At 41.5% G+C, this 17,353-nt stretch overlaps 1 pseudogene; it reads right to left on the minus strand.

Annotated features, from left to right (window-relative positions):
- Nucleotides 1–14,958: 14,958 nt before the first annotated feature.
- LOC125354359 lies at nucleotides 14,959–15,432 on the minus strand (annotated as a pseudogene).
- Between the last annotated feature and the right edge of the window lie 1,921 nt (nucleotides 15,433–17,353).

Raw genomic sequence — 17,353 nt, forward strand, 5'->3', positions numbered from 1 at the left:
CTGCCCCCTTGTTGCCTTTAGGTACCTCATTGAAGTTGCTACTCCTAAACTAAATTCCATCACACAGGTCATTTTCTAATTCTGTGTCTTTATTTTTAATTGGAGCGCCCATAACCATTTGGCCTGTTATTTGTTTAGTTGATCTGGCTTTCCCTGTGAGAAGACAAGTTTTCTAACAACAACCACTTTTTCTGTGATATTCAGTCATATTGTCTGCAAACTTAAAATAATACCTATTATGTACTCAATAAATATTTGAGTGTAATAAAGACTACTTTTCACTGGGGAGTACAGGGGAAGGGAAACAAGATATCCAGAGTCAGTGTTCTAGAAATGTCAGTATTCCTCCTTTTTTTCTTTTTTTAGGTTGTTGTTGGTCTTGGGGCATTTTCTTGGGGCCTGGGCTTTGTCCCTGGGCTTTTGTTGCTCAAGGATTGAACTCTACCACTTTCAGCCACAGCTCCACTTCTAGTTTTCTGGTGGTTAATTGGAGATAGGAGTCTCATGGACTTTCCTCCCTGGGCTGGTTTTGAGCAGTGATCCTCAGATTTCAGCCTCCTGAGTAGCTAGGATTATAGGTGCAAGTCACCTGTGCCCAACTTCCCTTTTGAGTTTCACAATGTCCAGGTGCTCAAGCAGTCACTCAATAAGCAGTTTTTCCTTAATATACAGCCCACATGTTGCTACAGAATGAAAAAGACAATCTTGTGCTATGCACTTGTGGCTCACAGCTATAATTGTAGTTACTCAAGAGGCTGAGATAGGAGGATCACAGTTTAAAACTAGCTTGAGCAAGAAAATCCATGAAACTCTTATCTCCAACTAACTAGCAAAAGTCAGAAGTGGAGCTATAACTCAAGTTGTAGAGCACAAGCCTTGATCAAAAAGCTAAGGGACAGAGCCCAGGCCCTGAGTTTAAGCTCCAGCATGTGTACGCGCACTCACGCACACACACACACGACAATCATGAGTTTTAACAGCTTGAAGGCTTCCTGAGTATGTCTGATTGTCAGCCCTTGCAATAAGGGCACCCCTGATTCTTAGACGCAGAAGGGTTGAAGGGACAGAATGTGGCCATGGGAAGCTTCTATGGCAGTTGGAAAAGACTACCAGGATTACTGATGGGAAAGACTCCAGCAGGACCCACTGAGCCAGAGGGAGCCAGGTAGGAAAGCTCTCATAAAGAGCAGCCAGATGGGATGCTGGTCTGCTTCAGTCTTGAGTGCCCTTGAGATGTAGCAGGACATGAAGGAGCAGGAGGTGACGGTCTGCATGCTGACCAATTGTTGATGTGGGGCAAGCGACTCATGCTTGGTCCTGATTTGTAAACTAGACCTAACTTGTAGGACACAGTGTTGTTGGGGAAGATGGCTTGAGTGATATGTGGGCGAGTGGTCTGTAAACGGGAACGTGTTTGATCAGCACAGGTTTATACTCTCTGAGGCATTTACCCATGATCTCTCTTGTCTACCCATACTACACCTTCAATGGTTGAGTTGATTGATTGTATACAACTCAGGGCTCTTGCCAACTTTTATTGTGTTATAAAACGCAGGCTTTTTTTTTTTTCCTTCTGAAAAAAGGCTCCTAAAATTAAATCTCAATCTGGCCTAAGGGAACTGTCATCAATTGTGATTTAAGGAAGCCATCTTGGCATTTCAATAAATATTGTTTTCCAATTATTTCTTATGTGAACAGCTTACCTCCCCAGACATAGACAGCAAGCTGCTCATTAAAGGAGAACAGATTTCTGAGTCATTCGGTATTAAAACTTAGCTTTGCTTTTTCCTAGTGGTAGAGGGCTTTGAGTAGGTTACTTAATGTCTTTAAGTATTAGTCTTATTGTAAGAGTGACACAATAATAATATCCTTTGCGGAAGGTAACTGTGAGAATTAAAAGAGATAATGCATCTTTTAACCAAGTATATAAAATATAAATGAACTGGGAATATGGCCTAGTGGCAAGTGTGCTTGCCTTGTGATCCTTCTATAATGTTGATCTAAAAAAAATATATAGAGAAAGGGAATAGCCAAACATACCCTATTTACATGGGCTAACAGTATATACTAAGGCTGATTTTTTTTTCCCCAAAATACTTGATTGAGAATTGGTTTGTTATTGTGTCAGTACTGGGGAATGAATTTAGAGCCTTGTACTTTCAATTAGCTTTTCCACTCAAGGCAAATCAAATGCTCTACCACTTGAATCACACCTCCATTTTTGGCCTCTTGCTGATTAGTTAGATGTAAGGGTCTCATGGTTTGTCTACCCTGGACTGGCTTCAAACCTTGATCTTCAGCTCTCAACCTCCTGAGTAGCTAGGATTATAGGCATGAGCCACCAGTGCCTGCCTCATGATTGAGCACTTTGAATAAAGCAACAAAAACAGAATAATTCCAAGCTAAACTTGCCAGCCTGAAAATAGAAACTGAAAGGCTTCTCTGGCTTTCTGACCCAGGCCGAGATTTAGCAATTAAAAACAGATAGATCGGAAACGATTGTTATTTCACAGTTGTGACTACTTTCAACGTCCCATGTGTATCTGTAGCTTGAATTATTGATGATGTTCTTGTATCACCTTCCAGTGGTTGTACCTACACTATCTCTGTAATCTTAGTATATTGGAAACCGTGTATACTGGTATTGGAAGTAAGAAATTGAAAGGGAATACCAAAATTGAGAGACACAGGGTAAAAAAAGACAAACAACTACAAAAGCAATACTTGCAAAACTGTTTGGTAAAAGTGAACTGAACACCTCAGGGGGCGAAAGGGAAAGGGGTGGAGGGAGGGGGGTATGAGGGACAAGGTAACAAACAGTACAAGAAATGTATCCAATGCCTAACGTATGAAACTGTAACCTCTCTGTACATCAGTTTGATAATAAAAATTTGAAAAAAAAAGAAAGGGAAAATTGAAGGAGTCAAAGGCAGGTTATGAAAGTATATGATTTTAAGGTTTTATTGAACACATTTGTTATATGATATTTAAAAATATCATAAAAAAGTGACTTATTATCTCCATTAGTAAAATATGTAAAACTGAAAAAAAAAACAAAAACAGATCTCACATAGAACATAGTGGTGGGTTAGGTAGACTGTAAATAACTGCCAGCATCAGTCCTAAAGTATTTCTGAGGTAGTTGTGGACATGTGGGCATGAGGCAGCCCTAACACGTATTTTCTAGAACAGTTCCCAATTTCAAATCATTTGCCCCATTTTCAGAACATATTCTTTGATTTTTGTTCAGAAAATTTGATGGCCATAAATATAGATGTATTATGATCATCAAAATACTATATTTATTTGGTTATTTGTTTAATATAGCCACATAATCAAGAGTTTATTTTTAACTCCCAGTAAGCTGTATGCTAGGTTCTAGGGCTCAAAGAGGCACAATTGTGAATCTTCACTTTCTTTCTCTCTCTCTCTCTCTCTCTCTCTCTCTTTTTGAGACAAAAAATCTTGAAATTACAGGTCTGTCCTTCACAATTTTTGACCATATTTTTCCTCATTTTCTCATTTTTGATGTATATTTTCTTTCTTTTTTTTTCTGCTAGTCCTGTGGCTTGAACTCAGGGCCTGAGCACTGTTCCTGGCTTCTTTTTGCTCAAGGCTAGCACTCTACCACTTGAGCCACAGTGCCACTTCAGGCATTTTCTATACATGTGGTGCTGAGGAATTGAACTCAGGGCTTCATGTATATAAGGCAAGCATTGTACCACTAAGCCATATTCCCAGCCCTACATTTTCTTTTCTTTCAAATTTCACTGTGCTATAAATGGAACCCAAGATATCACATATTTCAGACTACATCCCCAGCCAACATTTTAAGTTAAAATTTTTTTCAATTTGTTATTATAAAGGTGATGTACAACAGGGTTACAGTTACATAAGTCAAGTAAAGAGTATGTTTCTTTTTGGACAATGTCATCTTTTTGGTGTATCTTTTCTCATCTGTGATACTAAGGTTTGAATTTAGGGCTTCATGCTGACTAAACAGGTGCTCTACCACTTGAAGCATACCCTCAACCCTTTTTTAGTTTATTTTTCAGATAAGTTTTCATTTTTGGGGTTTTTTGTTGTTGTTGTTTGTTTGTTTGTTTTTGACAGCCCTGGGGCTTGGACTCAGGGCCTGAGCACTATCCCTGGCTTCTGTTTGCTCAAGGCTAACACTCTGCCACTTGAGCCACAGCGCCACTTCTGGCCGTTTTCTACATATGTGGTGCTGGGGAATTGAACCCAGGGCTTCATGTATACAAGTCAAGCACTCTTGCCACTAAGCCATATTCCCATCCAAGGTTTCATTTTTTAAGATTGTTATTAAGTAGTTATACAAATTGGTTATAATTCTGTAAGTCAGGTTATGAGTATAATGCTTCTTGGACAATGTCACACCTTGTTTATGGTTGTCCCCCAACCTCCCTATCCCCAGTCTCTACCCATAATTACATAGTTTATTTTTTATAGAATACAATGAGTTCATTTGCTCACCTTTTCTTTTCCATTCCTGCCTCCTCCTTTTGCCCCCTCCCTGCAAAGGCAAACATTTTTCCATTTCCTGGTATTCATTTTGAGGGTTTCACTTTTTTTTCTTTTTGTCTAGGGTCCCTATAGACTTTGATCCCCTTTCCTTTGGCCTCTTGCATGGCTTATATCTTAAGCACACGCTACTAAGTTTATTGGTTGAGATGGAGGTCATGCTAACTTTTTCTGGACATTCCTTGAACCTCAATCCTATAAATCTCTGTTTCCCAAAGAGCAGGATTACAGGTAAGCCACTATGCCTAGCTTGTCCTCATGCTTTGATTGGGGAGAAACAACTTAATTAGACAGCCAAATGCACTATTTAAGGGCACTATACAAGGCTCATATAGGTAATGGTGGACTTGGAGAGTTGCTAAGATTTTGCCACACTGTCCATAGGACAAGATCCTTTCATGGGGATGAATAGGCAGAATCAAAGACCTGAAAGTACAGGTGGATACATACTGGCCACAGATGTTGTGTTGTCAAGGGAAGAAAACTGAGAAGCTAATTTGGGTTCACAATGTGGAGGATCTTGACTTCTATCTTGTGCAGAATTTCTCTAAGAAGTCAACATGGGTCTGTTGAAGGATTTTTATTCAAAGATTCTAGGTACAATTGGTAGCAGGGGGAGGATAAATGGAGTAGAGAAATGCTAGGAGGAGAAAGGACACTGAGAAGAATATGAAGTATGTCTAGGCTAAGGATGATTGGTCTCGAGTTAAAATTGTGGTTACGGGAATAGAGAGAGGACAATCTCAGAAACATTTCTGATATAATTGACTTGATTTAGAGGCCTTTATATGAGAAGGAAACTCCATTTCCTATGTATGTATTTGTGTGTGTATGTATGTGTGTGTGTGTATGTATATCTTTTAGGTCTAGTTTCAGCAAATTCACAAAAATATGGGATACTTCAGGGTTGTTGTTTTTTTTAGTTTGGCTTATTTTTCTCAACATGATGATCTCCATGGATGTGAGTGTGTGTGTGCACGCACATGCATGTGCCAGTCCTCAGGATTGAACTTCGGGTGTGGACACTTTCCCAGAGCTTTCTTTGTTCACGGCTAACATTTCACCACTTGAGTCACAACTCCATTTCTGGCCTTTTGGTGGTCAATAGAAGATAGTCTCACAGATTTTCCTCACTGAACTGGCTTTGAACCATAGTCCTGAGATTTCAGCCTCTTGAGTAGCTAGAATTATAGACATGCTTTACCAGCACTCAGATCAAATGAGGAGAAAGCACATGCACGTGCACGCACGCACACACACACACACACACACATTCTATGTTAACTGGGCACTGGTGGCTCATACCTATAACCCTAGCTACTCGAGAGGCTGAGATCTGAACATCATGGTTTGAAGCCAGCCCACGGAGAAAAGTCCATGATACATTTCTGACTCTTATTTCCAATTAACCACCAAATAGCTGGAAGTGGAGCAGTGATTCAAGGGCTAGAGAACACTAGCCTTGAGCAAAAAAGCTCAGGAATAATATCCAGGCCTCGAGTTCAAGCCTCAGGACTGGCAAAAAAGAAAAATCGACAGTAGTGAGCAGAGGAGAAAATAGCAGGTGTTATGATTGAACATCTGTTGTGTCTGACCTAAACATATGGCCTTGATGTGAACAAAGCCTACACTTCTGTGCCACCCACCCTCCATCCTTCCCCCCAACACACCGTCTGCTTCCCTGATAGATAAGAAGTTAGTAATTGTGACCAGCAGGTCCTCAGATCATTCCGCTAAAATTAACCAAACTCCTGTGATTTTCTCCTTTGAGGCTTGGGTTGTTCGAGTCAGCCTTAGTCACTGGACATATGACAAAGCTCAGTTTCGTATGGGATGAGTGCTCACTGGTGATAGGGCTTTCACCTGCCTCTGGACTAGCTAGAGATCCAGTGTGGTACTCACAGGAGGAAAGAAAAGATGGAGCTGATTGGGCCAGGTGTCCTGAGGTAGGAGAGAGAAGCCTGGCAAGGGTTTGGAAGGGTTTGGAAGAGAGGGAGGGGAGATATGATCCATATAATCCATCTAGTTCAGTCTCCAAAGGGGCTAAGAATTTACCAGGTAAGATGTGTCTGATGCTCAGGACTTCTGTACTGTACTACAAATATATGTACACACACACACACACACACACACACACACACACACACATCTATCAAATACATGGTAGGTTTTAGGAACCTACTGAGCACCCCAGCCGTAAGTAATAATAAATGAAAGCTGAACCTTGGCTTTGGCCCTCATTCTCTTTGTTAATTTAATGTAGTAGGACATGGTTGGGTCTGGGTGGGAGTGGGGGTGCTATCTAGGATGATTCTCATGTGGTTGTGTTGAGAGAATGCTAGGCCATTTTTTCAACTTCATCCACTAACTTGTAATCTCTGAATTCCAGGACCAAGTCTTTGTCTAGAACCCAAGAAATGCCCAGTAAAAGAGTGTGGAATAAAATACTAGTGTGTTTGGAGATGCCATTTGTAACTCAGTGTTGGATATGGCAAGAATCTTTGATCTTAAAGTGATGGACAGGGGCTGGGAATATGGCCTAGTGGTAAAGGGCTTGCCTCGTATACATGAAGCCCTGGGTTCAATTCCTCAGCACCACATATATAGAAAAAAGCTGGAAGTGGCACTGTGGCTTAAGAGGTATAGTGCTAGCCTTGAGCAAAAAGAAGCCAGGGACAGCGCTCAGGCCTTGAGTTCCAAGCCCTCAAGACTGGCAAAAACAAAACAAAACAAAACAAAACAAAAATGCCTGTCATACTGACTTCTATGTGTATTTGCTGCTAGGGCTTTATGCATACCAGTCAAACGCTCTACCACTGAGCTACACTTACTACCCAAGATCAATATGGATTGTTTTTGTTTAGTAGTTCTGTTGTTTGTTTTTTTAAAGCAATGCCTCACTATGTGGGTCAGGTTTCCATGGAGCCTTGTGTTCCTCCTGCCTCAGGCTCCCAAGTTGCTGGGATTCCATGTGTTTCTTACCATACCGGCTCCCAGGTTGACTTTAGCCTGAAGAGTTTAGTATGTTTCTTGCAATTGTAGTAATATTTATATTCGATTCTAGTCTCTGAATTTGGATTTTCCTTCTTTCTTTTTTTGTTGGTCATGGGTCTTGAACTCAAGACCTGGGCACTGTCCCTGAGCTTCTTTTTGCTCAAGGCTAGCACTCTACCACTTGAGCCACAATGCCACTTCCAACTTTTTCTGCTCATGTGGTACTGAGAAATCAAACCCAGGGCTTCATGCATGTGAGGCAAGCACTTTACCACTAAGCTACCTTCTTAGCCCCATGAATTTGGATGTCCTATTTGTACTATTTACTGTTTCCTTATCCTTATTCTTTCGTCTTGGGATTTTATCCTTTATTCCATTTCCTCCCCTTTAGTAGATGTTCTTTTCTGTAAAAATTATCTTAAAAATTATTCCAGAAACCTTAGCAGACTAATTGATAGATTTCTCCTTTCTTTCTTCCTCCTTTTCCTTTCTTTCCTTTTTTCTTCCCTCTCTTGTCCCTCCTTCTTTTCTTCCTTCCTTCCTTCCTCCTTTCCTTCTTTCCTTTCTCTCCCTCCTTTCCTCTCTTCCTTCCTTCTCTCTTTCCTTCCTTCCTTCTCTCTTTCCTTCCTTCCTTTCTTTTTTCTTTCTTCCTTCCTTTCTTCTTTCTCTTTCTCTCTCTCTTTCTTTCTCCCTCTTTCTCTTTCTTTCTTTCTTTCTTTCTTTCTTTCTTTCTTTCTTTCTTTCTTTCTTCCTGTGTGCCCATGCATGTGCCCACACACGTATGCATGCAAATACTGGGGCTTGAACTCAGGGCCTCATGCTCTTGCTTGGCTTTATTGTTCAAGGTTGGAACTCTACTACTTGAACCACAGCTCTACTTCCAGCATTTTTGTGGTTAATTGGAGATAAGAGCTTTAGCGAGGGGCTGTGGATGTGGCCTAGTGGCAAGGGTACTTGCCTTTTATACATGAAGTTCGATTCCTCAGCACCACATATATAATATAGAAAACGGCCAGAGGCGCTGTGGCTCAAGTGGCAGAGTGCTAGCCTTGAGCAAAAAGAAGCCAGGGACAGTGACAGGCCCTGAGTCCGAGGCCCAGGACTGGCAGAAAAAAAAAAAAGCCTCAGAGAGATTTTTTATTTATTGTCAAAGTGAAGTACAGAGAGGTTACAATTTCGTATGTAAGGCAGTGAGTACATTTCTTATTCAACTTGTTACCTCCTCCCTCATTTTTCCCCTGCCTCCCTACCATCTCCCTCTCCCCACACAAGTTACACAGTTGGTTTAGACCAAATGGTTTTGTAAGTATTGCTTTTGGAATCATTTGTCTTTTTATCATTTGTCTCTTGATTCTAGCTTCAAATTGTGATCATCAGATCTCAGCATCCTGAGTAGCTAGGATGGTAGGCCGGAGCTTCTCTTTCCTTCTGGTAGGACAAGAAAGCTTAGAGTGTTATTAGTCAGATCAGTCTCCCTTAGCTCATGTAATATCACTATTTAAAACGGTTATATATAAAACTAGTCATTAATTTATTTATAAATTTGATTCATGAGTTGGTACCATTAGTATCTCAAGGCACAATGCACAATTTAGGGTTAAGTTCATCATTGTTTCCATATTTCACATAATCTGGTCGATATTTTTACTTTATTTTTGTTGGTTGTAGGGCTTGAACCTAGGACCTGGGTGCTTGGCCCTGAGCTCCTTTTGCTCAAGGCTAGTGCTCTACCATGTTGAGCCACACCTCCATTTCCAGTTTTCTGGTGGTTAATTGGAGATAAGAGTTTCATGGATTTCCCTGTCCAGAAACCATGAATCTCAGATCTCAGCTTCCTGAGTAGCTAGGATTACAGGAATGAGCCTGATACCTGGATTATTTGACATTTTTAGTTGACTAGCCAGATCTCATTAGGCCATGTTTTATGTTGTCCGATGGCCATAATGAAGAACACTCCAGCTAAATTATTCATGTTTTAATATCCCGTTTTAATTTCCCTCAAGAATCTTTTTTTTATAGCTGTGTTAGCATACATTAGTTGTATAAGGAGGTTTCAAACATGCACACATTATACCCCTCTGTCACTCTTCCTTTATATACCCCTCTCCTCCTCTTTTGATAATTTAATTTCAACAGGTCTTATTCTATTTTTATATATGCATATAAAGTCTTTTGGCAATATTTGTCCTAATTTACCCAATCCAAATATTCACGCTACCCTCCATTGACTATTTTATTTCTTAGTTTCTCTCATTATTGTTTTTATACACTCAATTTTTTAAGATCACTAACATACTTTCCATACTATTTGCTTTTTGTTTTATTCTGCTATTTTAAATCTTTTTCTGATATCATTCTACTACTTAAATTAAATCCTCTAGAAATTCATTTGTTTCATTTACTAAGTTCTAGTTGTTAATTATCTGTAGTTTTTTCCTCCCTATCAGATTTAAATTATGCCAGGTGCCAGGTGCTAATGGCTCACACTTGGAATCCTAATTACTCAGGAGGCTAAGATCTGTGAATCACAGTTTGAAACCAGCCCAAGCAGACAGATCCCAGACTTATCTCTAACTAACCAGCAATAAATTGAAAATAGAGATGTGCTTCAAATGGTAGACTGTCAGTCTTGAGCCAAAAAGCCAAGTAAGAGCATAAGGCCCAAGCTCCAGAAGCAGAAAAAAAAGTGGTATGTTAATTTTTTTTACAAGTTTCCATTGTTAGGTAGACTTATTTTTCATTTCAGTCTTTTGAAGAATTTACAATTCTCTGCTTTCTGTGGTGTTGAGAAACGGTCTAATTATCTACCACTGCAAAAATCCATAAACCTTAAGCTGGGTATGGTGGCTCAAGTCTGTACTTCTAGCTACTTGGGATGCAGAAAGCAAGTCTGGGTATAAACGTTTGGGAGTCTTAATCTCACTCGATGGCTGGGTGTAGCAGCATTTGACAGTTACTAGAGTTACAGGGGAAGCATGATGGCTGGGTGCAGTGGTGTGCACCTGTCATTCTCGTCATTTTCAATGATATGAGGAGTAGTACCTGTGTCTGGGCTTTGAGGTCCAGGCTCACCTGGCACAAAGTGAGACCCTACTGAAAATAACCTAGGCGAAAAGGAACTGAAGATAAGGGCCTGCCTTGCAAGTATGATACCCTAAATTTAACCCTCAATACTGCAAATGCAAAAATCACGTTTTAAAAAAAGGTTTTCTATCAAGTTCAACTGTTTTCCTTGACTATGTGCACATTTCAAACATGGGTGATTGAAAATTAGCTAAATTAAAGAAGCTAAGTATGAGTTTTCATACTTTATTATTGTTAGGACAATGGAGAAGAAAGGAAGGACATGGGCTGGACTCGATCTTCCACAGGTGAGGACTGTTTATTAAGCGACAGCAGCAAGGGACACAGCCTTCCCACAGGCTTGGAGACTGTGTGTAGAGCTGGGAAAGGAGCTGGGTTTTTATGAGGTCTGAGCAAGAAGGCAGAGGTTAATGAAAGAGCCATAGGGCAAAGGGGGGGGGCTTTTCGGTTGGGCACATGATGGAATGTTTACAGCCCAGGGTGCACATATCTTTGGTGGCTTGTCTGGTATCTATATGCACCTGGGACAACAAGGCGGGGGTCAGTCCTTTATGTTCCATTTTGGAGTACATAGAAAGAATGGGCCTAGAGGGGAGAAGCAAGTCCTTCACATAGGATCTTTGGATACATAAAAAGAATGGGCTGAAAAGGGAGCAACATGGAGTTATGAGAATAAAGCAGATTCCCATCAGTTGTTCTGCTTATAGAGATGCCCAAAGTAATCAATTCTATATAGATTGAAAGTAAATCACAATGCTAGAAATGAGTGAGGAAGACATTGAGAAGTATGAGGTTGCTTCCTGAGAATCCAGAGATATCCTAAAATCGAATTGTGAAGATAGCTATACAACAATTTGAACATGGTTCAGGGGTAGAGTACCTGCCTAGCATTATCTGGTTCTGGGAAGGCTGAGTTAAATCCCAGGTCTTTGTTTTTGTTTGTTTGCTTGCTTATTTGTTTGTTTTTAAATTAAAAGGCCTAAGCATGGCTGGCTCATGCTTGTTCAGGAGGCTGAGATCTGAGGATCACAATTTGAAGCTAGCCCAGGCAGGAAGGTCCATGAGACTCCTATTTCCCATTAACTAGTAAAAAGCTGGAAGTGAAGGTATGGCTCAAGTGGTAGAATGCTAGCCTTGAGTGAGAAAGCCAAGCAAGAGCCAGATGTCCTGAGTTCAAGCCCTAGTACCTGCACAACAAACAAACAAAAAAAACCCACTGTGAATATACTAAGAAATACAGAATTGTACACTTTACAAGTTGGTCAAGTTGTGATTTTTATGTTACATGGATTTCCACACAGGAAGCTGAGTGTAGTGGTGGCAACATTTGGAAGGCAGAGGCAGGAAGGTCTAAAGTGCAAGACTAGCCTGAGCTCCACATTGAGACCCAACCTCAAACAATGGAGGGGGAGGGGTAGGAGGCAATGAATCTAAGGTGAGTTAATTAACACCAGGCTTCCAGCAGGGTTAATTTTGAAAAATCCTGTCTTATTGACAGAGATGAGTAAATTCAGATCTTGACTTCTAAGGACAAATGGCACAATTGACTTTGAACATGTTGACTTCAAATTGAAGATGACATATGGTGGGTAATTGTGACTTCTACTAAATGTCTACTGAGAATTCAGGCTGGAAATACAATTTGGGCTTCTTTCTGCTCCTTCTTCATAAGGCTGTGTCCAGTCATCTCATTAGAAACGCCACTCTTCATTTTCCTGAAGCAGTAAGACATCAGGAAACAATGTGGCTAATATTGAGGTGAACATTCTTCACCAGGGACTGTAAGCAGAGGAAAAATGTGGCCTGATTATGTTTCTAAGCGACTATACTGGCTGCATGGAAAATAGACTGGAGGATAGCCTGTTGTTGACAACAGACGGAGTTTTTGGTTTTGGTGCCAGCACTGGGGCTTGAACTCAGGCCCTCCCACTCTCACCTGGCATCTTTATTCAAGGCTGGCACTCTATCACTTGAGCATCTCCACTTCTGGCTTTTTGGTGGTTACATGAAGATGAAAGAGTCCTAGGGATTCTCCTGCTAGAATACAAGCTACAATCCTCAGATCTCAACCTCCTGAGTAGCTAGGATTACAGATGTGAGTCACAGATGCCTAGCTTGTTTGTTCGTTTTTGAGACATCAATGACCTCAGAGTCTACCTTAGCCCACTTCTCTTCTCCCTCTCTCCTTTCCCTGGTTCCTTCTTTGTCTCGCGATAGGGATTATTATGTACACGTGTATGGTTTGCAAATGAACTATTCTCCCAGAACTTTGAGACCACGTACCCTACTGCCTACTAAATAAGCATCTCTACCTGGCTACCCCAACTCAAAACAACTCAAGTTGTCTCCACTAGCAGTGTATCACTCCTGTTTCAAATCATGCACTGATTTGGGTCCCCTCTATATCAGGTATCTGAGGTCATCCCTAGAAGAGTTCAGACTCCTTATATGGATGGACCTTGATCTAAGAATATAAAATTCTGAGCTGCTCATTTTCTTGCCACAAGTTATCCAACACCCTAAGCAGCCATGAATCAATCCCATTATAGTTCATATTTTCACTAAAATATTGTATGGCAGCACGTACTTATTCTTCTAAAGCTTTACCTTCTATGGTAGAATTCAGCAAGCTATGTCCCACTGGCCAAGTCTAGCTGGCTGGTTTCATTTTTGTAAATAAAACTGCAGTGGAACCCAGCCATTTCCATTCATATATGCATTGTCTGCTTTTATGGTACAATCACATAATTATGTAGTTATAACAGAGACCATGAGACTCACCTAACCTAATTTTTTAAATTATCTCTCTCTTTTTAGAAAAACATTGCTGATATTATTCTGTAGAAACTTGACAAAGGGCGTCTATATGTGATAGGTATGCTTGATTTATCACTGTGTTCTGTATAATACTTGTGGCCTTTACTCATTTGGGACAGACACCTTTAGATCTAGTATACTCAGAAAATAAATTCCAAATAACCAAAACCTGTTCAGAGAGCTTGCTCATCCTGAAGATTTTATACCCAAATGGGTGCCAGGGGCTCATGCCTGTAATTCTAACTATTCAAAGGCTGAGATCTGAAGATCTCAGCTTGAAACCAGCTCAAGAAGAAAAATCGTGAGATTCTAATCTGCATTTAATCACCAAACAACTGTAAGTGGAGCTGTGGCTCAAGTGGAGCTGTGGCTCATGTAGAGCTGGCACTCTAGTGCCAGCCTTGAAAGAGCTAAGGGGCAATGGCCCTAAGTTCAAATGTGGAGGAGGGGAAGGGGAAGAAAAGAAAAGGTTCTATGCCTTTGAAATCTTTACCAGTATGAAATTCCTATCAGAGTTCAATGAAAGAAGCAAAACCATTAGAAATGTAACTCAACATAATTTTGAGGTACCCTTACCAGCCTCTGTGAAGCCTCTTTGTATCTGACGCTGGAACACAGAGTTAGCAGGGCAGGCAATTAGGAAGGGGAGAGAGCTGTAAAGCAGGGTAGAGTTCAGAAATGAGCTGGATCTCAGGAGCACCAGCTGGACTGCAGGAAGATGGATGGAGCCTGTGTCAGGCTTGTCTCCCACTATTTGGATGCGATGTCCACAGGAGAGGTGGGCACATTTGTCTTGTAGCTAAGTGCTTGCTTGGATCTGGAGTTAGAACAGCTCCAGGAGGAGACAGGGCAGCTGCGGGGCTGACTGCCACCCCTGCTAAGGAGATGACCACAAGCACAGACCACATCAAGGCCTGCTACTCCTTCACTAGCCTTCTCAACAAACCCCATGGTTGCTGCTTTGCTTCTAACCTCCAAGTTCATGAAAATTGTCTCCTAACCATACAAGATAGGGAATTCTGAGAGACTTTTTTTTGTGTGTATGTATGTGTAGGAGATAGGTGGGCCTTGAGCTTAGAGCCTCATGCTTTTGTTTGCCTTTTATACTCAAGGCTGGCACTCTACCAGGGCACTCTACTCCTCCATATCTGACTTTTTGCTGGGATAAGAGTACAGACTTTCTTGTCCAGGCTGGCTCAAACTCTGAGAATCTGAGGTTCTCAGATCACAGCCTCAAGAGTAGATAGGATTACAAGCATCTTCGTCCAGAGAATTAGTCATTTTGACTATGGTAATAAACAGCAAACTGCCACAAGCATGTTCTTTTTCTGTTTTTTGTTTATTTATTTTCCAAGAGCTCATGTTTATTGGCGTTCTACCCATGGGCAAGCATATAGCCAGCCCTTCAACAAGTAGAAAAAACAGTATCTCCCTTCAACTCAGTCTATGAGAATCCATCAACCCAAGCCCTCCTACTCTACCAGTAGTTCATGGCCCAAGAACAGGCAGGATCTGCTATTCTTTTAACAGTCTCAGAGTTGAAGAACAGAGATTTTGAAGTTCTGCCTATTCAGATTCCATAACAAAAGCAAAGCAGAAGCAGAAGGTGGATAGCAAAGGCACGGGAAGTCCTGCATCTTGCTAGGTCTTTATAGCAGTGTCTCTGGATTTGTAGGCCACTCCTCAACTTTTTAGCTCCCATACAATTCCTTAGGGCAGGTGGCCACAGACTGACACAGCATACACACTGGGCTTAAACTTACTGACTCACTGGCACTTGGAGACCCAGTCGTCCTCTGGACTCATCATTGCAATGATTCCATCAAAGGAAAAGCTGGTGCAGTCACATACCATTTCTCTGTTACCCTTCATTTGTAGATATGCATCACAAATATCACATCCATCATATTCAAACTGGTCTATAGTCTTGACCAGCGAACACAGCAGACATGCCCGCAGTTGCCGCAGGTTCTTCTGTACCATCTCCAGGGCCATCTTCAGTGAAGGGAGAAACCCCCAAGCACATTTTTAATTTTTAACTAAATGATTCTACAGGTAAATTAAAAGATTTAAAATGTCAAGTTAGACCTTCCTTCCTTTCTTTCTTTCTTTCTTTCTTTCTTTCTTTCTTTCTTTCTTTCTTTCTTTCTTTCTTTCTTTCTTTCTGTCTTTCTTTCACCAGTCCTGGGGCTTGAACTCAGGGCCTGAACACTGTCCCTGGCTTCCTTTTGCTCAAGGCTAGCACTCTACCACTTGAGCCACAGCGCCACTTCTAGCTTTTTCTGTTTATGTGGTGCTGAGGAATCAAACTTAGGGCTTCATGCTTGCTAGGCAAACAGTCTACCGCTAAGCCACATTCCCACAGTGGTACTGTGCTTTAACTGATGGTCTCATGTCAGGCTTTCTAGACTCATCATAAGGCTGCTTCTCAGGAAAGCTTATTTAATTTGTTACTAAATTTTAATTTGGGGTATCATCTCAGGTTTGCTAGGCTGAGGCTCCACCCATTATTCAATATACCCCAATCTCAATTGCAATAGAGTGTTTTTATTGTTGTTGTTCTGACTACATGTGGACAAAAACAGTTGTGTTAACTTGCTGAAAGAGCTGAGTTAGTAGCTTGCTCCCACCCCTGATCCCATCAGAAGTCTGACTGTCCTCAGGTCAGGCAAGCACTCTGTTCCTGGGGAATCAGAGGTGTTTCTCCCCCCACCCCCAGCTTTTCTATTTTTATTTTATTTTATTTTATTTTTTTTTGTCCAGTCCTGGGTCTTGGACTCAGGGCCTGAGCAGTGTCCCTGGACTCTTCTAGCTCAAGGCTAGCTCTCTGCCACTTGAGCCACAGTGCCACTTCTGGCCGTTTTCTGTATATGTGGTGCTGGGGAATCGAACCCAGGGCCTCATGTATACAAGGCAAGCACTCTTGCCACTAGGCCATATCACCAGCGGGCCCCCCCCCCCAGCTTTTCTAAATTACACTCGAGGGAAGTGCTCATCTTCCCTCTGTCTTTACAAATTGGATGCCTTTGACTTTGTCTGATCCTTGGGTGGGAAAATGTCTGCCCTTTAGGGTCTTCTCCAGACAGTTGCCTCCTGCCAGGGAGTTCCTGCTACCTAGAGTTGTCAGAGGTCTCTCCATGACCCCCTTGTGACACAGCTGCAGATGAGTAGGGGCGTGGGGATCCCGTCTCCCACCCCGTCCCAACAAACTCCCTGGCTCTTCTCCTAGGCTTAAGTTAGAACTATGATTTTGTCCGTTCATTTGTCTGTAATGGTATCCACTTGCTCAAGGGGGAGGAGATCTACTCAAGGATTGCTCAGCAGCCTCTGGACTTCCCTTCATCATTCTTTCTATATCTGGAGAAAACCAGCTCACACACAAATTGAGCCCTTTCTTGTATCCTACCATTTACTACTGCAGAAGTTTCTGCTTGGTAGCAGAGACTGGGAGTAGGGAATTATTATATAAACTGTATTGAACTGAGTGCCTTGTACTCTCACTTGGCTGTTTTTCTTAAGGCTTGGCACTCTATTACTTGAGCCACACTTCTACTTCTGGCTTTTTGCGGATTTTACAGATAAAATTCTCATGGATTTTTTTTTATTTTTAATTTTTTTGGACAGTCCTGGGCCTTGAACTCAGGGCCTGAGCACTGTCCCTGGCTTCTTTTTGCTCAAGGCTAGCACTCTGCCACTTGAGCCACAGCACCACTTCCGGCCATTTTCCATATATGTGGTGCTGGGGAATCAAACCCAGGGCTTCATGTATATGAGGCAAGCGCTCTTGCCACTAGGCCATATTCCCAGCCCCTCTCATGGATTTTTATTAAACCTGGGATAGTTATGAACTTTGATCCTTAGATCTCAGATCTTCATTATCTGATACTGACCATTTTAGACATTGTTAAATGTTCAG

This window comes from Perognathus longimembris, chromosome 7 (assembly GCF_023159225.1).
Source record: "Perognathus longimembris pacificus isolate PPM17 chromosome 7, ASM2315922v1, whole genome shotgun sequence".
Classification (NCBI taxonomy): Eukaryota; Metazoa; Chordata; class Mammalia; order Rodentia; family Heteromyidae; genus Perognathus; species Perognathus longimembris.